General features: G+C 47.7%; 1 long non-coding RNA gene across 3 annotated transcripts in view; it reads left to right on the top strand.

The window, feature by feature from the left end:
* Positions 1-18,634, top strand: part of LOC117804447 — an 82,561-nt gene that overhangs the window by 23,590 nt on the left and 40,337 nt on the right. For all 3 annotated transcript variants that reach the window (XR_004628906.1, XR_004628908.1, XR_004628907.1), the window contains exon 2: positions 13,910-14,165. This is a non-coding gene — a long non-coding RNA (uncharacterized LOC117804447). The remainder of the gene's footprint in view (positions 1-13,909; positions 14,166-18,634) is intronic.

Below are 18,634 nucleotides of genomic sequence, written 5' to 3'. Positions count from 1 at the left end.
TTAAAAGTCCGAGAAGGCAGCACACACATCCGTTCTACTCACCACTGGTTGCTTAGGGCCTGTAAGGGCATCCAGCACATAGAAGGTGAATTAGTAAGGAAGGATGGTGTCTTCTCACCATACATACGATATGTTCTCATCCTCCTGTGATACCATTATTAAGAAATAATTCCGAGTAGGAATGCGATGGAAGGAGCAACTAGATAGAAATTTGAAACCGCGAGTTTTTAAAAAGCTCCTAAAGGTAGGAAAAGAATGATACTCACAAGCTATTCTCAAAGAAAACAGTTCTAGTGAGCCCATCAGTGGAATATATATTTTGCTTTCAAAAAATGACTAAGTCTGTTTGGCCTGCATTTGCTTATGTTTTGTTATCACTTCCATATCTGAGAGGAACCCAGCCCACATTTTGGTTCGCCTGAGTCATGGATGCTTTCTCAAAAATTCCCTTCACACCCTGACTCAGGCTCCCAGTGAGATGCTGCGGAAAACCAAGACATCAAGGTATAACTGGTGAATTTCATGGTTAGTCATGAAGCCCCTGAATTTAACATCTGTTTGATTGCAAGTATAAATTTTGCAATTTTGAGATGAATGATACGCCTTTTAACCTGAAAGCTAATTATAGCAAGAAGGCTGTATGAGAGCAAATGCTTGTCACTTAGTTATGAAATCAGCATATAGGCCCTGCCTTTGCTCATGGATTATTACACGTATCAGTACATCAGTTAACCTCCAAAATTACAAGATTCCAACAGCTTTCAAATTTTTATTTGAAGAACTTCAACATTTTAAATAATTCTGTTTCTTTCTTTATGTAATATATTCTACTTTAGGAACTGATGTCTGGCTAATAATAGTTCAAAACCTGAAATAGGAAAAGAATTTAAAAAATTGTTCTTAACTAGGTGAAGAAAATACTGACGAGATGCAAGAAAAAGCAGTTTGGCAAGTCTCCTAGGGATCTTTAAATATCCGTGCACGCGCGCACACGCACAGGCACACGCGCTATTATTCGATCAGCAGGTATTTGGTCAGCAGTATGATAGTGTCAAAATATGCTACAGATGGACCCATATCCATGTTTCTCTGACCCTTGGAGGCCCGTTTTGTAGAGTAGAAACCTAAGGCAGAGAGAAGCTGAATACTTCAGGTCATCTAGCGCATTGCTACTCAGAGAGTAATTCTTGGACCAGTAGCATCCCCTGGAAGCTTTTCATAAATACAGAATCTCAGGGCCCCCAAGACCGACAGAATCAGAATCTACATTTCAGTAAGATCTCCTGGAGATTTGCAGAGTCATCAAAGTTTGAGAAGCACCATCGCGATGAATCATGCTGGAGTTGGGATGGCCACCCTCATCTTTTGGTTTGGATACGCTGCCCCACCTTGGGTCTTGGTTGAGATGTCATCTCCTTCAGGAGAACTTCCCATGACCTTCCCCATTCTATTAGTTGTCCTTACCATGTGACTTCAGGGTACCCTGCACTTTTTTTTTTTCTAAGATTTTATTTATTTATTTGACAGAGTGACAGCCAGCGAGAGAGGGAACACAGCAAGGGGAGTGGGAGAGGAAGAAGCAGGCTCATAGCGGAGGAGCCCGATGTGGGACTCGATCCCGAAATGCCGGGATCACGCCCTGAGCCGAAGGCAGACGCTTAATGACTGCGCTACCCAGGCGCCCCCTACCCTGCACTTTCTAAGTCATGGAAACCACCACATTTTATAGCCAAACAGTGCAGATAGGCAATTCAACGGGTAATTACAAGAAGCTCAGTGAGGGCCAGGATCCTCTGTGCCTATGTCCTGGTGCTCAAGGCTCACTGGATATACAAGTGAAAGACATGAATACGGGGATATCTTCTTTCCCAAAATGGTTTCATTGCAGAAACACTAAGTATATGTCTGTATTTAAGATGGCCTTTTGGACCTGGTCTTCACTTAAAAGCTTCAGGGCAGCCTGTAATGCTCCCATTTCCCTTTAGAGCCCTAGCCTGCCATTTATGAGGTCTAGTTAATGAACTTCAACAGTTGGTAATAACCACACCTCAAGTATCATCCCAATAAAATCCAGTAATTAGGGTAGCACCTTTCCTATCATTTTCAGGCCAGAGAGCCCCACCCTGTCCCCTAATTACCATGGGCTGCAGGGCACAGCCCCAGGAAACAAACAAGGAAGCCCTTTTCTGCCAGCTCTTCCTCAGTCTGTTGCCTATTTACAGAGTGGCCCTGTCTCTTCCTGCTAAATAAACTATGTTGTGGTTTGAGGATGAATTGTTGCCTATTTTAAAATGATGTTTGAAGCTCTGGGTATAACAGTATTTGCAGTCATCAGATGTCACTCACCAGTTGGCTAATTCACAGGCTGTTTCAGGGGGTATGGTCCTTGAGGAAGCAAGCAGTTTGCGTGCGCACACACACACACACACACACACACACACACACACACACTGGAAGATGTGTGAATTGGCTTTGGAGGCTTTCCAGCTCTTATAAACAAAGTGGTCAGTTCTCCAGCTGACTTTTAAAGTTTCCCTAAGATTAAGGTGCCTCTGGACCTAAGCTGGATTTTTTTTCCCCAAAGTCTCCTTCCTAGGTTAGTCCGGCACTTACATAATATTTTCTCAAAGACTGGAAAAAAGAGTTTCAGACAATGGTGTAAAAGGAAATGCAGAACACCACATATGGCGCGTGAGTGAATTTCGCTGTCCCAGGGGACCTAGGATTGGGGTGGAGCAACGGAGCTAAACTGCAGGTAAGAAAGCTGTGTTGAAAGTAGAGAGAAGAGGAAGGGGCGTCTGGGTGGCTCAGTTGGTAAATATCTGCCTTTAGCTCAGGTCATGATCCCAGGGTCCTGGGATCAAGTCCCACGTTAGGCTCCTTGCTCAGTGGGGAGTCTGCTTCTCCCTCTGCCTGCAGCTGCCCCTGCTTGTGTGTGCTCTCTCTCTCTCTCAAATAAATAAATATATAAATAAATAAACAAATAAAATCTTCAAAAAAAAAAAAAAGAAAGTAGAGAGAAGTGCTTGAATGTACAAGTTTACAGATAAAATTTGAGGGGTTCTTGAAGATATTACCTAGGTAGGTTATAGGACTACTCTTTCAGAAATTACTTTAGAACAAGTATTCTCTGGACCAGCTTAAGTTTAAATCTCTGTAGCAGCAACAGTATGGATGGCACAACCTTTATGTAGACACTTCCTCCCCGGTGCTCTGATACCCCTTCTGACGGTACCTGAAGGGGTCATGATTTCTGTTGGCTCCTCCTTTATATATACAAAATCCATTAAAAGTCTCACCTTCTCCACAAAATCTTTCTAGACAAATGAGAGAAAGACATCAGGGCTCCCGGGGGGGCTCAGTTGGTTAAGCAGGTGACTCTTGATTTCAGCTGAGGTCATGATCTTGGGGTTGTGAGATCAAGCCCTACATTGGGATCCACACTGGGCATGGAGACATCTTAAGATTCTTTCTCTCTCCCTCCCTCTCTCTGTCCCTCCCCACCTCTAAAAAAAAGTGGGAATAGACTTCAAAGTCTGTTTTTTTCTGAAGGAAGAGAGTAATTGATATTTCATGAGGGCCTCCAAGTGCCAGCTCAGCCCAGACTCTTTTGTTTATCTGACTTTATTGAATCTTCTTGACAGCTGTGCCTGTCTACCTATGTATTTCGTACATTTCATTTACTTTATTTCTTTCTCAAAGGAGGCAGTTTTAGGGGGGATTAGATCGTTTATCTATGGTCATGCAAATTAACCCAAATAATTAACTCTAAAACTCATACTCCTTTCCTTATTCTGTCCTGCTTCTAAACTTGCTCATTCTTTCTTGCACGCACATAAACAGACATGCAGACAGACACAAAATCTAGCCTCAACGTCCAGTAAAATATGATATTTTTATTTGTACCTACATTAGATTTCTATGCTGCTTGTAATAACCATTTCTTAAATTTATATGATTGGGCTCAAATGTTGAGAACATAAATTTTCTTTTAATGATACTGGAAATTCCTCAAGGGAAGAGCCCAACATTTTCATTTGTTTCTATTCCTCCTCCCACCTGGCCCCCTGGCTGTAGCACAGACAGTGCTGGCACTCAGTAGATATTAGAACCTATTTGATAACCAACAGAAGACAAGAGGTCTAGCTATTGAACTTGCTTTCTCACTAATCTTCAAAAAATCCTGGCAAGGAAGCACATGATGTGTCCCATTTATAAAGGAGAATCCACTGCAAATGCCTTTCATCAGTCTGCCATCAAAACTGCTTTTTAAAAAATTAAGCTTCCCACCTGATGTTTGTAACTTAGAAATCTGAGTATCCTAAAAGGAACTAGAAGTCTTTGTCGATAGCTAAGGATATGGCTGGGCACTGGTGGACCTGGCCTTGGCTCTCAAAGCCCTTTCAAGGATACGAGATTGTAATGCACGATGAGTCAGGACAGGAGCTAATGGCCCAGTGACATCAGGCTGAGCCATTTCAGGGATCTAAATATTACACTGGCAGCCTATGCTCTGTTTTGCATATCTTACAGGATTCTACCTGCAATTGGCTATTAACTAGCTTTTAAAATATTTCTCTTATGTTACCATGTTAGGCTTTTTGTTAGCCCCCTATGGATTTAAAGCAGTATGTTAGTCAGGGTCCTGGCAGGAAAAGGGGGTATATGCAAATGAAATAATTCAGGAAGTGTTTTTAAGGGACAATTTACCAAGGTATGGACAGAGTTAAGGGAAACTGACCAGGGATGGAACAGGGACCTGGGATTAGCAACATAGGCGAGCAGGGACCACTCTTGGCCTGAAGGAGCAAGAAGAACTGCTTACTAGAACCTGGAGGGGATAACTGTGAACAGAGGGCCATGTGACCTTCAAGTAGTAACAGGCAGCATCCTTGAAAGGAATGGACTGGGGGAATCAATACCTTGACCTCACTCTCTGCCTGCCCTCATGTCTCCTCCCACTGGTTGGACCCAACTGAAAGTCAATAGGCAAGAGACTCCTGATGCAGTTTGGATAAGTCAGCCTCTCGAAGCACAGGGCAGCAAGAAGGATGAGGATAGACCTGTGGGCACATGGAGATGTCCAGCCACAGCAGCATTCCTCAAATCATTCTGTTTGGAAATTATCTCCATTGGATGCTAAGAAGTGTTCTTTAGAAATAAGAGTCTCGAATGAGAGGATAAGTTTGCAAAACAGTGACCTCTCTACCCTGGACTTCTTTGGAACTCTAAAATGCAAACGCACAGTATGGTTCTTTAATGGAAACAGTCTATTTCCCAAAATTAGTTGGCCAAGACCATGATCCTTTATTTTAAGAAGCATCTCCTAGCTCTTGCATCTTCAAGAACTTGCTTTAAAGACCTATTGATTAAAAGCAAAAACAAATAAAAAGATTGAAACAATAATAAAGGAATCAGGAAATCTTGGAGGTGGGTGCTGCTAAGTTACAGGCAACACGATTGTTCGATTGTTTTTAGCTGTCAGTGAACAGTGGCCCCAAACCCAAAAAGAACATCACCTTGTATTTTACAAGTCTGGGTTTGGCTTTGACATGAAAGAGCGTAAAGAAGGCCTGGCCAAGTCCCATGACCTCAGCCTCCACGTGGGTCCAGCTGGTGACACTGTCACCCTCTTCTTTTTCTCTGAAACTGGAAAATGCCAGTAGCCTCTCGAGACCACCCACAGTTGCCCCAAGAGCCTGTACATGTGGGTGGCCTGTCTGTACCTCACAGCAGGACAGCCTCACTCTCAAATCAGCATGGTCCGCACTGGCCATTTACTCAACTCGTTTTGGTTTTTCTTGTCACTCAGCTCCCTGAGGCACAGTGTGGGAAAACCAACCTACTAACCAACCAACCACTTACCTTGTCGATTGATCACCAACTGCATAAATAGTAGTTTCCTTGCTAAAGGCCCTAACAATCCTGTATTCATCTATACCTTTTGCTGCTCTTCGGGGGGTTCCCACATGTTTTCTTATTTCTGCATCACGACAGTTTGCGGGACATACGTGCAGCTCTTTACCGGTGGGGAAACCAAGTCTCAAGGAAGTGAAATGACTTATTCAAGGTTGCTTGGCAAGGATGGGACTGGAAACTAGGTATTTTGGTCCCTAAATTGCTGCTTTCCTTACCTTGTTGTCTAAATAACGTGAGGAGGAGAATTGCTATTTAAAACCCAGGCACCTATGGGCTACTACATACATTCAGACAGAGCGTTGACCTCTATACTGCTCCCTTCCTCTCACGGAGACAGGAGACAGGAAGGAAAATCCCCTTTCAAAGCCTACGTCTAGTTTGTTGCCGCCAAAGTAGACTGGCCAGGGCTTGGTAGGGCACAGCAATGAACCCTCAGTGACGCAGCGGAGGGGGGAGGTAGAGATGAATCCATCCACATTAAAAAGTGCAGAGAATTGAGTTCAAAGGTGAGAGGAAGCCAAAAGGTGGTGGGTGGTGGGAGGACAGAGGATAAGGAAATCTAAAGCAAGATTGAGGGCACAAAGACACACAGTAATGAGACAGATTGATTTGTAAGGATAGGAAGGTCCATCGTCCAACTTGAAGCTGTTTAGAGTTTCGGTGCCATAATTCTTTTCTGAGCCTCAAATTTGAGCCTTGTGCGGGTGGTGCTCTTGGAGAAACTGAGGGAGAGAAGCTGTGAGTCCCAGCGTGGGCGGCCCGTGGACAACAGCAAGGCACTTATTCACTGGACTGATTCAGGGGAAGCGAGCTCAGAGATGGAAGTGATGGGGAAGAAGAGAAAATCCAGAGAACACTTTTCGAGCCCCAAGAATCCCCAGAGGATTTGGAGACACAAGTGCTTCCACTGACTGTGGGGTGGAGTTGAACAAAGTTGGCCCCCAAACAGCCCAATACTTTGACATTTGGGCTATTGCTATATCTCTCTCTGGGTTGTCCCCATCACAGCATGGTGTGTACCCCGGAAGAACTCCTGGCTCCCAGGCCCCCACTTTCTAAGCTTCAAGCACTCAAGGGGTCTCTTTTCATATTCCCATCAGCCAGTGGGTGACTGCGAGAACCCCTAGTTCCTGCCTCACACTCCTGACTCCAGGAGTTCTTTATTCTATGACACCTGCAGTTACAGAAAGTTATGGGTTTGGGGGTTGGTTTATCTCTAACTGCTCGGTCTCCGCGGACCTGAGCAGGGCTCCCAAACCCCTGACGGCAGTTGGCCTCCTCCTACGCAAATACCAAAGCTGTCGGTGGCCCGATTCCTCTTGCTTCTCAGGAAGCATGCACTCTGTGCCCTGGTTGTGACCCCAGGATTCTGCATTGCTCTGGGGATGCCCACTGGCCACTCACCTGTCCTTGGGCCGGTTATAGCTCTACTTTTCCCTCTCTTCAGTTCCCTCTTCTGTGAAGACCTTGTTGGCATCGTGCAGGAACACAGTACCCTGCCCAGTGTGAGCCCAGAGCAGATGGTGAAGTGATCTACCCGTGGAAGGTGAAAAATGGAATCCCAAAACTGTCCATGACCTCATCCCTGGAACCTGCTACTATGTTACACTGTGTAGCCAAAGGGCCTTTGCAGATGGGATCAAGTTAAGGATTTTGAGATGGGGAGACGACCTGGATTATTCAGGTGGGCTCAACATAATCATGAGGGTCTTTACAGGAGGGAGGCAGGAGGTCAGAGTCAAAGGGGATGGGCCCTTAGAGCATCACGTGGGGGCAAGAGCCACAAGCCAAGGAACGTGACCAGCTGCCCTAGAAGTCGGAAAAGGCAAGAAAACAAAGTGTCCCTTAGAGCTTTCAGGAGGAGCACAGGCCTGCCGATCCCTTGATTTTAGCCCCGTGAAAGGCACTTTGGACTTTGACCTCCAGAACTGTAAGATAACGAATACGTGCCATTTTAAGCCACTACATGGGTGGCCATTCGTCAGGGGACAGCAGGAAACAAATATACTGCCTCGACAGAAAATGGAATCCTAAAGAAATAAAACCTGGGTCAGAAAACATTTTCTGGATGTTTGCATATTGTAAAGACATAAACAGTGTTGAAGAACAAATTGCCAAGTCAAAATAAAATGTACTCGAATCTTATCAGCCTCAGGCAATATGTCTGTCATTTGACCCCACTCCCTTTCAATAGTCGGCCCGATGGATTTTTTTTAAATGTAGTTAGAATTGGAACCCATGTAGAACTCTGTGATTGCTTAATCATAAACATACATCCAAGTTGCTACCAAGTCTTTATAATTATCATCTTAAGACAAGCCTCAGTCCTTCCCCGAGAGAATCTGCCATAATATACCAAATGTTTCCACACTGTTATGCCTCTTGGCCGAAGCCCATGCTTTGCGATCACAGCAAGCCAGCTAAGGGACTGTGTATCTTCGGTGAGCCCCGGTTTCGATGGCTGAGCCATGGAATGGCCTTCAGAAAAGTCCTTCCTGCCTCTGGGGCCTCACTGAAAAACGAGACTGAGAGCTGCTCTCCCTGGAGCGGCTGTGAGATGTCAATGAGCTACTGAAAGTCTGGTGCCTTGCAGGATCCCGAGCACACGCGGATTCCCAGCAAGCAACAACTGCTGTGATTCCTTTCTTCGGATGGTAATAGTAACTTGATAATAGTTCTTATCATCCAGGGTCCAAGCTTCCCAGCTGCTTCATAATCATTAATGTTATTGAAATCGGTTGATCAATCTTCAAAGCCTCTTTTAATCTACAAAATACCTCTCCATCTTCTTTCTCTAGGTTTTCCTTGCCCCTTATTTTTTGAAGAAACAGCCTCATCTGTCCTGAAGAAAGAAAGTCTCTCAGTCTGTTTTTGCTGATTGCATTTCTATAGTGTCATTTGGCATGTTTCTGTGTCCCCTCTATTTTCTGTACATTGGCAATTAGAACTAGAGAGTCTATCAGATTTCTATTCCATTCTTTTGGTAGGAATACTTTCTAGACGGTGTTGTGAACTTCCAGAAGGGGCATCAATCTCACAAATGCTTAGATCCATGACTTTGTTAGAAGTTGCTAAATAATGATATTTTAATTCCTTTTTTCTTTTCATTGAGTAGCTGGACTAATTCTATTAGTCACTGAAGGACATTTTGTAAGGAAAGGACAAGATAAATGCTTGATTCTTTATTTACTAATTATTTTTAAGTAAATCAGTTTCCTAGTACCTGATAAGAGGAACAGCGCATTTTCAAAAATCGTTACCATTCTGAACTCATGAATTTAATCCATTGCAGTAAAAGTCCTTTTTCATTCTCAAATTTTTCCATTTTTGACAAGTCTTTGTGTCCATTGTTTTGTCACTATAATTAATACTGAGGTGAGCTTTTCCACGTGTGTACATATTTGGTTGGAATTTCTGACTGTTACTAGGATGGATTCCTATCAAAAAAAGTTATTGAATGTATCATATAGCTATTGCAAAAACAAATTAGCCCAAAGCTTAGTGACTTAAAACAACCATCATGGGGCACCTGGGTGGCTCAGTCGGTAATGGCTCAGATCATGATCCCAGGGTCCTGGGATCCAACCCTGCATCAGGCTCCCTGTTCAGCGGGGAGTCTGCTTCTCCCTCTCCCTCTGCCTGCCGCCCCCCCGCCCCGCTTGTTCTCTCTCTCTCCCCCTCTCTCTCTGTCAAATAAATAAATAAAATCTTTTTTAAAAATCCAAAAAACAAAAAAGAACCATCATTTCTTGAGCTCATAATTCTGGGGTCAGCAATTCGGCTTCATCTAGGTGGTTCTTACTATCTAGCCTGACCTGAATCAGACACCTGCAGTTATCTGCTAGATCGGGTGGAGGTCAGCTTATTTGAGATGGAATCAGCTAGGAAAGCTCGTCTGCACTTCACGTGCTCTCATGCCTAGAAGGACGGCCCCAGCTTGTCATATGATGACTGGGCGGAGCAAGCAGAGTGTGCAAGACTTGCAGTCACCACACCATGATTTCTGGTACATTCTGTTGGCTAAAGAAAGTCACAAGACCAGCCCAGATTCAAGGACTGGGGAAGCAGACTCCACCCTCAGATGGGAGAAGCTGTAAAGTCACATTGCAAAGGACATGGATACAAGGAGGGGCAGAGAACTGGGGCCATGTTTGCAAGCAATCTACAACTTTGGGTCAAAGCATATGGACCTTTAAAAGCCTCTAGTATATGCTGGAGGGCCTCATTCCTTTATTCTATTTTCCCCCATATGACTGCAGTCATATATTCTATTTTCTCCCAGTTGAGTTCCTTCAGTGTAGATAGGCTGTATTTTATTTTTATCCAGGCATCAATCTCTAGGAGTAATCATGAGTAAAGTGACAGGAAGTATGCATTTAAAGCCTCATTGACTGTAGTGTCTGTGGATGAATCTACGCAGTCCATATCCCAACAAATTCAACCTGATAACCACACATGAGTCTGAGAATTCCATTTGGCTTATGGCCCCATTCGGCAGACTAGATTTATGGGAGGGGGGTGTCAGGATTTGGATTTGATTCGAAGCCCCACAATTACTCTGGAGCTACTTCAGGATATAACCCAGCATCCATGGACCCTCCAACTTCCCTAGCGGCTTCGGGATTCTCATGGGCTCCCCAGGTCAGAGTTGAAGGTACTTCCCAGCTGGTGCAGTGAGGGAGCAGTGCCCCAGAAGACAGGAGAGAGGGCTTCTAGTCCTGTCTCTGCTATTTACTAGCTCTGGGTCACTGGACAATCATTCTCTCCCTAAGCCTCAGTTTTACCATCTGCAAAATGGGGACAAGAATCCCCATCTCCTAGAGTCAAGGTGAAGATTCAATGTGATAGGGCTTAATATAATGTACGAAACGTAATGTCTTTACCCCTAGCTTTACCACTCGAGGACTGCTCGGAGCTGACAGAAGAGGCGGGGAAGGCAGAATAAATCCGTCATTAGCCCACAGACACCTCACACCGCTCAAGGCAGCGGGGCCAGGGCGTTCTTTTGTCTAAGCACCTGGCTTGTGGCATGAAGCGTTTTCCGGGTGTAAATAGTTACTTTAAGGGGGGAGGCTGACGATTGCACAGTTCAGGTCAAAGTGTTGAAGCACATGTTGCCCGTGCCAGTGCCAAAGCTGCGGGTGGCTCCGCTGCCTCCCTGATGGGGACGAACTCCGTCTGTCTGGGTGTGTGCACCGACCCGTCCGCCGGCGCCACCGCCTACTCGCGCGCCCCGCCCTCCCCGAGCCCCGGCCCGCAGGTGCCCAGCGCCAGGAGCGCAGCCTTGTTTGGTTCCACGTCTGACTCATCACTCACTCAGCTCGACAGCCTTCTGAGCTTGTTTCAGACTTCAGGGGAAAAAAAGGTGGAGGGTGGAGTGGAAATAAGATCCTTTTATTAGAGGAACACTTTCCTGAGGGGTTATTTTCTCGAATGTTAATCCAGACCGGGGTTGTTATTCTAAAGGTGCACTGGAGCTAAAACTGCAGTTTTGGGTTTGGCTGTTAACCCGTTCCTGACTCACTCGGCCATGGCCACCCAGGGATTTGTGTAAGGGCTGCTGTGCCCGACTGGCTGCCGACTGGGAGCCCGGGACCCTGATTTTTCTCTGCACTCTGAATTCAGGCCCACTTTCACCATTTGTCCTTCAGGCCAGGAGTTCTTGCTTACAGGTCGGAAGGAGCTGCTGGATCCCATCCAACATCCCTGTGTCTGTCCAGTCCGATACCTGATTTCTTCTGGAATTACGTTCGAACCTCCGTGGATGGCCGTTTGCATGGGGTGCATGTTGGCTGCCTGGGGAGCCTCATGAAGTCTGGAGCAAGCTTGATGGCTCATTTCTTCTTTGTGCTGAATAATATTCCATTGTCTGGGTGTAGCACGATTTACATATCCATTTACCTACTGAAGTCTCAAGCTTACCTACTTAGTTTTCAAGCTTTGCCAATTAGGAATAAAGGTGACATACGCATCTGCCAGCGGGTTCTCGTGCGGACGTGCGTGTCCAGTTCCCAGGGCCCAGCCTCACAGTTGGGGGCCCCCAGGCCTGGGTCCCACGGGCCCACAGCAGCACCGTCAGGGAAACCAGCATCGCCACAGCAGCCGTGCTGGGCCGGAGCGCACTGGGCATTTTCAGATTCCACAAGGCAGCTCCTCTCTGCTCTCGATCCCTCTATAATTCATTTCTCTAGAGTATTCTAATTAATAAGCAATGAAGACACAAAGAAATGACTTTGAAGGGGGCAGTTTCAATTTTCTAGGGCTTCTGTGACAAAACACCACACACTGAGCAGCTTCTGGAGGCTGGAAGTCCAGCCTCGTAGGTCTGGAGGCTGGAAGTCCAGAATCAAGGTGTTGGCAGGGCCCTGCTCCCTTCAAAAGCACTAGGGAAGAACTTGTTCCAGGTCTTCTGTTAGCTTCTGGTGGTTGCTGGCTTGTAGATGGTGTGCTCCCTGGGTCTTCACATCGTCTTCTCTGTGTGCATGACTTCGTCCAGATTTCCCCTTTTTACATGGACACCATTAGCTTGGATCAGACACACACTAATGACCTAACCTCAGTTAATGACATAGGCAATGACTCAATTTCCAGAAAAAGCTACATTCTGAGGTACTGGGGGTTAGGACTTCAACCTAGGAGTTTTGGGGGACACCGTTCAACTAATTACAGGGGCTCCTTCTGTCCCCTACTTGCCTAAGCCACATGATACCGTGAAAGTCCAATGACTACAACGAACAGAAAATAATCCAGAATGGGTAGCTCAATTTTTCATTACACTTCTCCACACAAACCTCCATGGTGAATTCAGAAACATCGAAACCTTCTAGAGCCCTTTGCAAATGAGAAAAGGGAATCCCAGAGTGCTTAAGTAACTTCTCAAGTGGTAGAGCTGGTTTCAAATCCCGGTTGGCCAGATTCTGAAGCCCCCACCTCCTTCCCACTAGGCTGGCAGTTTGCAAACAATGATGCTGGAACCAACAGCATCAGTCTTACCCGGTACTTGTTAGACATGCAAACTGGCAGTCCCCATCCCAGACCCACTAAGTCAGAAACTCTGCCACAATAGTCAAGGGGACTGTGATACTGCGAAAGTTCTGGAACTCTGCACTGGGCTGAGCAAGAAAGCAGGCAGGTTGACACTTATTAAGCACTTATGTGCCAGGCATGTGGCTGATCGCCTCCATTTAAATTGCTTTATATGATCGTAGTAGGCAGATTAATGCCCACCCCCCCCCCAAGATGTTTGTGTCCTCATCTCTAGAACCTGTGACTATATTACCACATGGAGCAAAAGGGACTTGGCCGATGTGATTAAGGGTATTGAGATGGAGAGATTATCTTGGATTTGCCCAGGTGGGCTCACTGTAGTCACAAGGGTCCTTAGAAGAGAGAGGCAGGAGGGTCGGAGTCAGAGAAGGAGATATGGTGGTGATACACTGTTGGTTTTGAAGATGGAGGAGGGGGTCACAAGCCCAGGGAGGCAGGTGACGTACAGAAGTTGTAGCTAAAGGCAAGGAGATTCTCCCCTGGAGCCTCCAGGAGGGGCACAGTCTGACTGACATCTTGATTTTATCCCAGGGAGACCCATTTTGGACTTGGGACCTCCGGGGCTAGCAGATAATAAATATGTGTTGTTTTCAGTCACTGTGTTTGTGTGATTTGTTACAGCAGCAAGAGGAGACTAACACAGTGCTTCCTAACAGCCCTACTAGCTACGTAAGGCGTCTCTTTTGATGTGGGGAAAGTTAAGGTCTCAGGGATTAAGTAACCCCAGGTCACAGATCCAGCTGACAGCTCAAAGCCAGTTCCATGCCCCCAGGGCTCCTAGGGCCTTGCCACTCGAAGTGTGGTCCATGGCCGGTGACAACAGCATTACCAGACCCTTGTTAGAGGTGTGGCGTCTGAAGCCCCCTCCCAGACCTACGACATCAGTCTGTGTTTGACAAGCATGCACCGTGGCACGCTTCAATCCTACAATGTTCTGTTTCAGAATTTCCCCCCGTTTGAGAAATTTACGCCTGTTCAAAGTGCCTGAAACACTGCCACGGGGTCAGGACCCTTGTTGGAAAAAGTCCTCTCCGGGGGATAGTTCGTCTGTTTTGGTCTCTGCAAAGGTCCAACCTCAAGCTGCAGAAGCCGACGCCCAGAGCGGCCCGGCTCCCGGCAGCCCGGCCTCCAGGCCGCTGCGATCAACCAGCTGGTGCAAAGACCAGCCACCACTGCGTGACCCTGACCTTCTCCGGCAGGTAAGTCGACCAGAGGGTAGAGGCCGTCTGAATGATGTGGGGTAGAGGCCAGCCCTTCTCAGGCTGTGACGCGCGTCCGCTCTCCTGGGAAGCTGCTGAGGGCACAGACTCTGCTTCAGAAGCCCTGGCCTCTGCATGTCTAGTGAGCTCCCCCAGGCGATGCTGTTAGTGGTCAGGGAGGGGCCCTCAAGCGCAAGCTGCGGACACCCACTCCTCAGAGACCACCACCTCCTTCCAGATCTCTTGTGCATTTACACCTCCAGGCACAGGCTTTCAAAATCGCACATGGGTGTCTCTGCACAAAGGGTGGACTCCGCCCGGGCGCAGCGTCAGGAACCCACACGCTGATCAGTGCCTCGGCGCTGAGGCAGCTGGTCCGTGCACAGGTGTTTGGAAACGACTGCTGGAAACCACAAAAGCAAACACCTCCTCAAGTAATCACCTCCACCCCCTGATTCTGCACGGACGCAGTGCCTTGTTGGGAATGTCAAATGCTTTCCTCCTCATCTTGGTTAAGACGACAGGCCCTCCGAAGGCCTGACCGAACGGCCCTGAGAGGGTGTCTTAGCTGCGGTGGAACCTGTGCCAAGGCAACAGAGGGCTCTGAAGAACTTCGCAGAAGTCCGCAGAGCTCCCCACGGCAGGTCAGGGCCAGGCCAACCTCATCCCCTCCTTGCTCTCTGAGCCTGGGCTCTTATCTCCTGGAGGATATTGTTAGTGTGGATTCCACCACCCCTTGCCAGGGAGGGCAAAGTGCAGCAGCCCGCAGGTACAATTTACTCCCCGCATGTGGCCATAAAACACTGCCAATGGAACTTCAAAGGCGCTGGGCAGGCACTGCCCACGGACCCACCTGCCTCCTGGAGCCTTCGTTAGCAGCCTGCGGTGACCTCAGCTCCCCTCCCGACCACACCCTCCAGCAGGGCTCCCATTAAGAAAGCTGCCTCTATGACATCAGTGGTGATTAAACTGACCTAATTTCTCCCAGGCTGGCAGAGTCAAGAGCCCCAGTCAATAGAGAAACCTATTCTATGAGGCCTCGGCTAAGCCACCTGCAAAAAAAAGACTTTTTCTGAGAGAGAGAGAGAGAGAGACAGAGAAAAACATGGCGCGCAGCTGCCATTAGCCCCGGGCCTACTGCTCAGGCTTGAGAAGAAATGGAGGAGAGGCCCAGCCTTCCCACAGACAGCCTCTGTCTCCGCTGGGGACTGGGGTTCTGGAAATGTTCTGTCCTCCCCATGGAGGGGCACCTTTTAAGTAGGGTTGGTATAGTCAGCGAAATGTCCCTTGGGGACAGCAGTGGTGTCCTCCCCTGGCAGCCTGTCTCTGTGTTTGCTTGGGGACTCACCAGCCTTCTTTTTGACCTGTGCTGTCTCAGACCCAATGAAGCTATTTCTGGCCTCTTTGTTCTGATTTACTCCCCATTCCTAGGGTAGCCTTTCTTTTGCCTTGTCTGCCTAACGACATCCTTGAAAACTCTGCTCAGGCTTTGATTCTTCCAAAAAGCCTTCCTCTCCATGGGTCAGCATGAATATGATTCCGTTCATTTTGGGACTCCAAAGTGTGGTCTAGAGACAGGAAGCATCCGTGTCAACCCAGAAATTTGTTATCAATGCAAATTCTCAAGCCTGACCCCCAAAGTATGAAATCAGAACTCTAGGGGCAGGACCCAGCCGTCTATGCTTAACAAGCCTTCCTCGGGATTCTGACGCACGCTCAAGTGTGGGAAAGATGGAATTCGTTCACGCATCATGCTACATTGTGTTTCCTCTGCATTCTACAGTGGTCTGTGAGCTGCTGGGGGCTGATAGGCTCTCCTATTCATCTTTGCATCTCTAATCCTCAGTCCCAAGCTAGGCGTAGGCAGGGTGATCATTTTGAAGGAAAAATCTGATAGGTGAGCTCTACCCATACCCTCTCCTTGAACCCGTCCGGCCTTCCCATTGCTCCTTTCCATAACCTGAAAGTCCCTGTGCATCTGGCTTCTGACTATCTCTCCCCCCAGCTCACTGTGCTCTGACTATCCTGCCTTTTCACTGTCCTTCAAACACGCCCAAGGTCTCCTTGGTTCAAGACACTTCCAAGTTGCTCCCAGCACTTGGCCTGCCTACTAATCTAATTTCTACTCACCTTCGGCTCTCAGCTTAAATATCACTTCCGCATGCAAGCCTCATCTTCCCCCACAAACACAAAGGAGAGGACCCCTGTGAAACCCCCACCCTTATAGCTTTTCCCCTATGGCACTGATCACGATCGTCATTATCTGATTTTTTGCGTAATATCAGTCTCCCCCATAGGCTCCACAGGGGTCGGGATCATATGTGCATTCCCCCCTCCGTGGTGTCAGCCAGTGCCTGCAACCTGGTAGGGGCATTTCCTCCCTGCGCCCATCATCCTTTGTTCAAGTGTCTTCGTCCCTGAGCTTGGAAATTTCCAGGTCCTACTCATGGTTCCTTTCCACAGGCAAGGGGAGTCCCTGGCGATAGGGCTTCTGACAGACTGACTAGCCAGATAGCTTACAGCCTGGCCTGGGTGGTTAAGAATAAAACAGCTGCCGGGTAGTTTCCAAGTGGCTATTTGATAAATTAGTCTTCACAGCCCGATTTCCATTTGACTCCCGCTGGTTCCTTTCAGCGGTTTCCCGGCACATAGTGAGTGCTTTCGTTCTTGCCTTTAGGTTTTCTGAAATTATCTGATCAGAGCAGGGGAATTCTTCCTGATGGCTTGCTGATTCATTCGGTAAAGAAGGGCCTGAGCTCCTCCCGTGTGCCAGATGTCTCCCGGCGCCATGCCGAGGACAGAGCGGTGAGGGACCCCGAGAAGCCCAGCCTCGTGAGGCTTACAATCGAAAGAACATCTTTGCACTGGTGTTAAACGAACAGAGAGGGACATGTTCCCAGGAAGCAACATTTTGCTAGATACTAGAAACTGTGTTTCCTTGAAGGGGAGCTACGGGTTTAGGGTTGTCTGGGAGCTGTGGCCCCTGTCTCTGAAAGACGGTCAGTGTTCCCTAAGGGCTCAGGGACTCTATCTTAGGATCCTAGAGGCTGTAATACCCTGCGGCTTGGGTCAGTCTCTAGCTTCTAGGGTGTGGTATGATAAGTGAATGTTCTATACTTGAGATCTGGGGATGGGAAGGAAGCCAAGAGCCAACTTCCTCATCCTCCAGAGTAATCCACCTGGCACTTACTCTCCTAGCAGCCTGGGCTTTCTCTTCAAAACACTTCATTTTATATGATTATTAGTTTAATCTTGCTCTCTCTTCCCCTCCTTCCTTCCTTCCTTTGCTCCCTCCCTCCTGCCCCTCACCCATCAGTGAGCTCATCAAGGGCAGGGCTTCCTGCATCTAGCTCGAGGCTTATCTCCAGAAGCCTATTCTGTGGCTGACACACGATGGCACCCTTAAATTCAGGATTGGGTGGTGGAGATGGGGCGATGAATCCCGAGCGCGCTCTTAGCCCTGCTACCCTTGTGCTTTTGATGTTTTTATTTTAGAGGAGATGAGTTTTACTTTGGAGATTTATGGCCTAATGTAGCCTTTCCCCATATTTTTAACACTCTTCTTTCAAGTTTTTGAGTCAGTCTCTTTCATTAAAAGCAGCCACTGTCTTTTTAAAGTGTTTTCCCCAGAGCAGGGAATTTGTATTCTGCTTTGGGCTCTGCCTCTAATTCGTTATCTTGAGTAAGTGCCTTTGCTTCGCTAGCCTCTGACCATCCTTCTGGTAAAAGGAGTTGGTCTGTAGGATTCTGCCAGCTCTAAAACGGCATCTCTCTGCGGCCACACCTAGCCCCTCTGCAGGGTCTCTGCCAGGGGGTGATGGACCGTGGGAGCTTTCCAGGAGTTTCTTTTCTGGATCAGGGGTGATAATAGGCATAAAGGGTCGCCTCTCCCTACCTGAGCTGCTCCCCCCGGCCTCCGCAGGGATGTCCGGGGAGGTCCTGACAACCCCGGGACCCTTGCCACTGGCAGTTCCGTGGATGGACACGCCGTCCAGGAATTTTCCAGGCCTGCCGAGGCGTGAGTCCTCTTCACCTACAAGCTGGCCACTCAGCCCCCTCAGACGCGTGACAACCTCCTCTCAAGGGCTGTGTGTCTAGATCTCTTCTAGACCCTGCATCTTCCAGAGGGGTGGCAGGGAATCAGGGATGGCATGTACCCACTGTCTAGTTTTAGAGCTGGGCTCGGGGCACCCTGTGGCTGGTCCCCGCCTGGACCTCACCTGCTTTCTATAGATCTGGCAGCACGCAGATGACTGGGGGTTAGTCTTTCAGCAATTGCATTTCAGCTCGGCTATTCCTTTACTTTGAACGAGATATTACTTAACCACTCTCCATGCCAGGGTTTTCTCACCTGGAAAACTGGAATTAAAAAACAGACCTTGCCTTCGATTTTCTGTGATATGGCCATTTGCTGCAAAAGTGCTTTGTAACGGGGAAGTCACACTGCATGGAACTTCCCCCTTGTCCTT

This window comes from Ailuropoda melanoleuca, chromosome 11, assembly GCF_002007445.2.
Source record: "Ailuropoda melanoleuca isolate Jingjing chromosome 11, ASM200744v2, whole genome shotgun sequence".
NCBI classification, from domain to species: Eukaryota; Metazoa; Chordata; class Mammalia; order Carnivora; family Ursidae; genus Ailuropoda; species Ailuropoda melanoleuca.
Note: the sequence above shows the minus strand (reverse complement) of the source record. Positions and strands in the feature narration are given on the sequence as shown.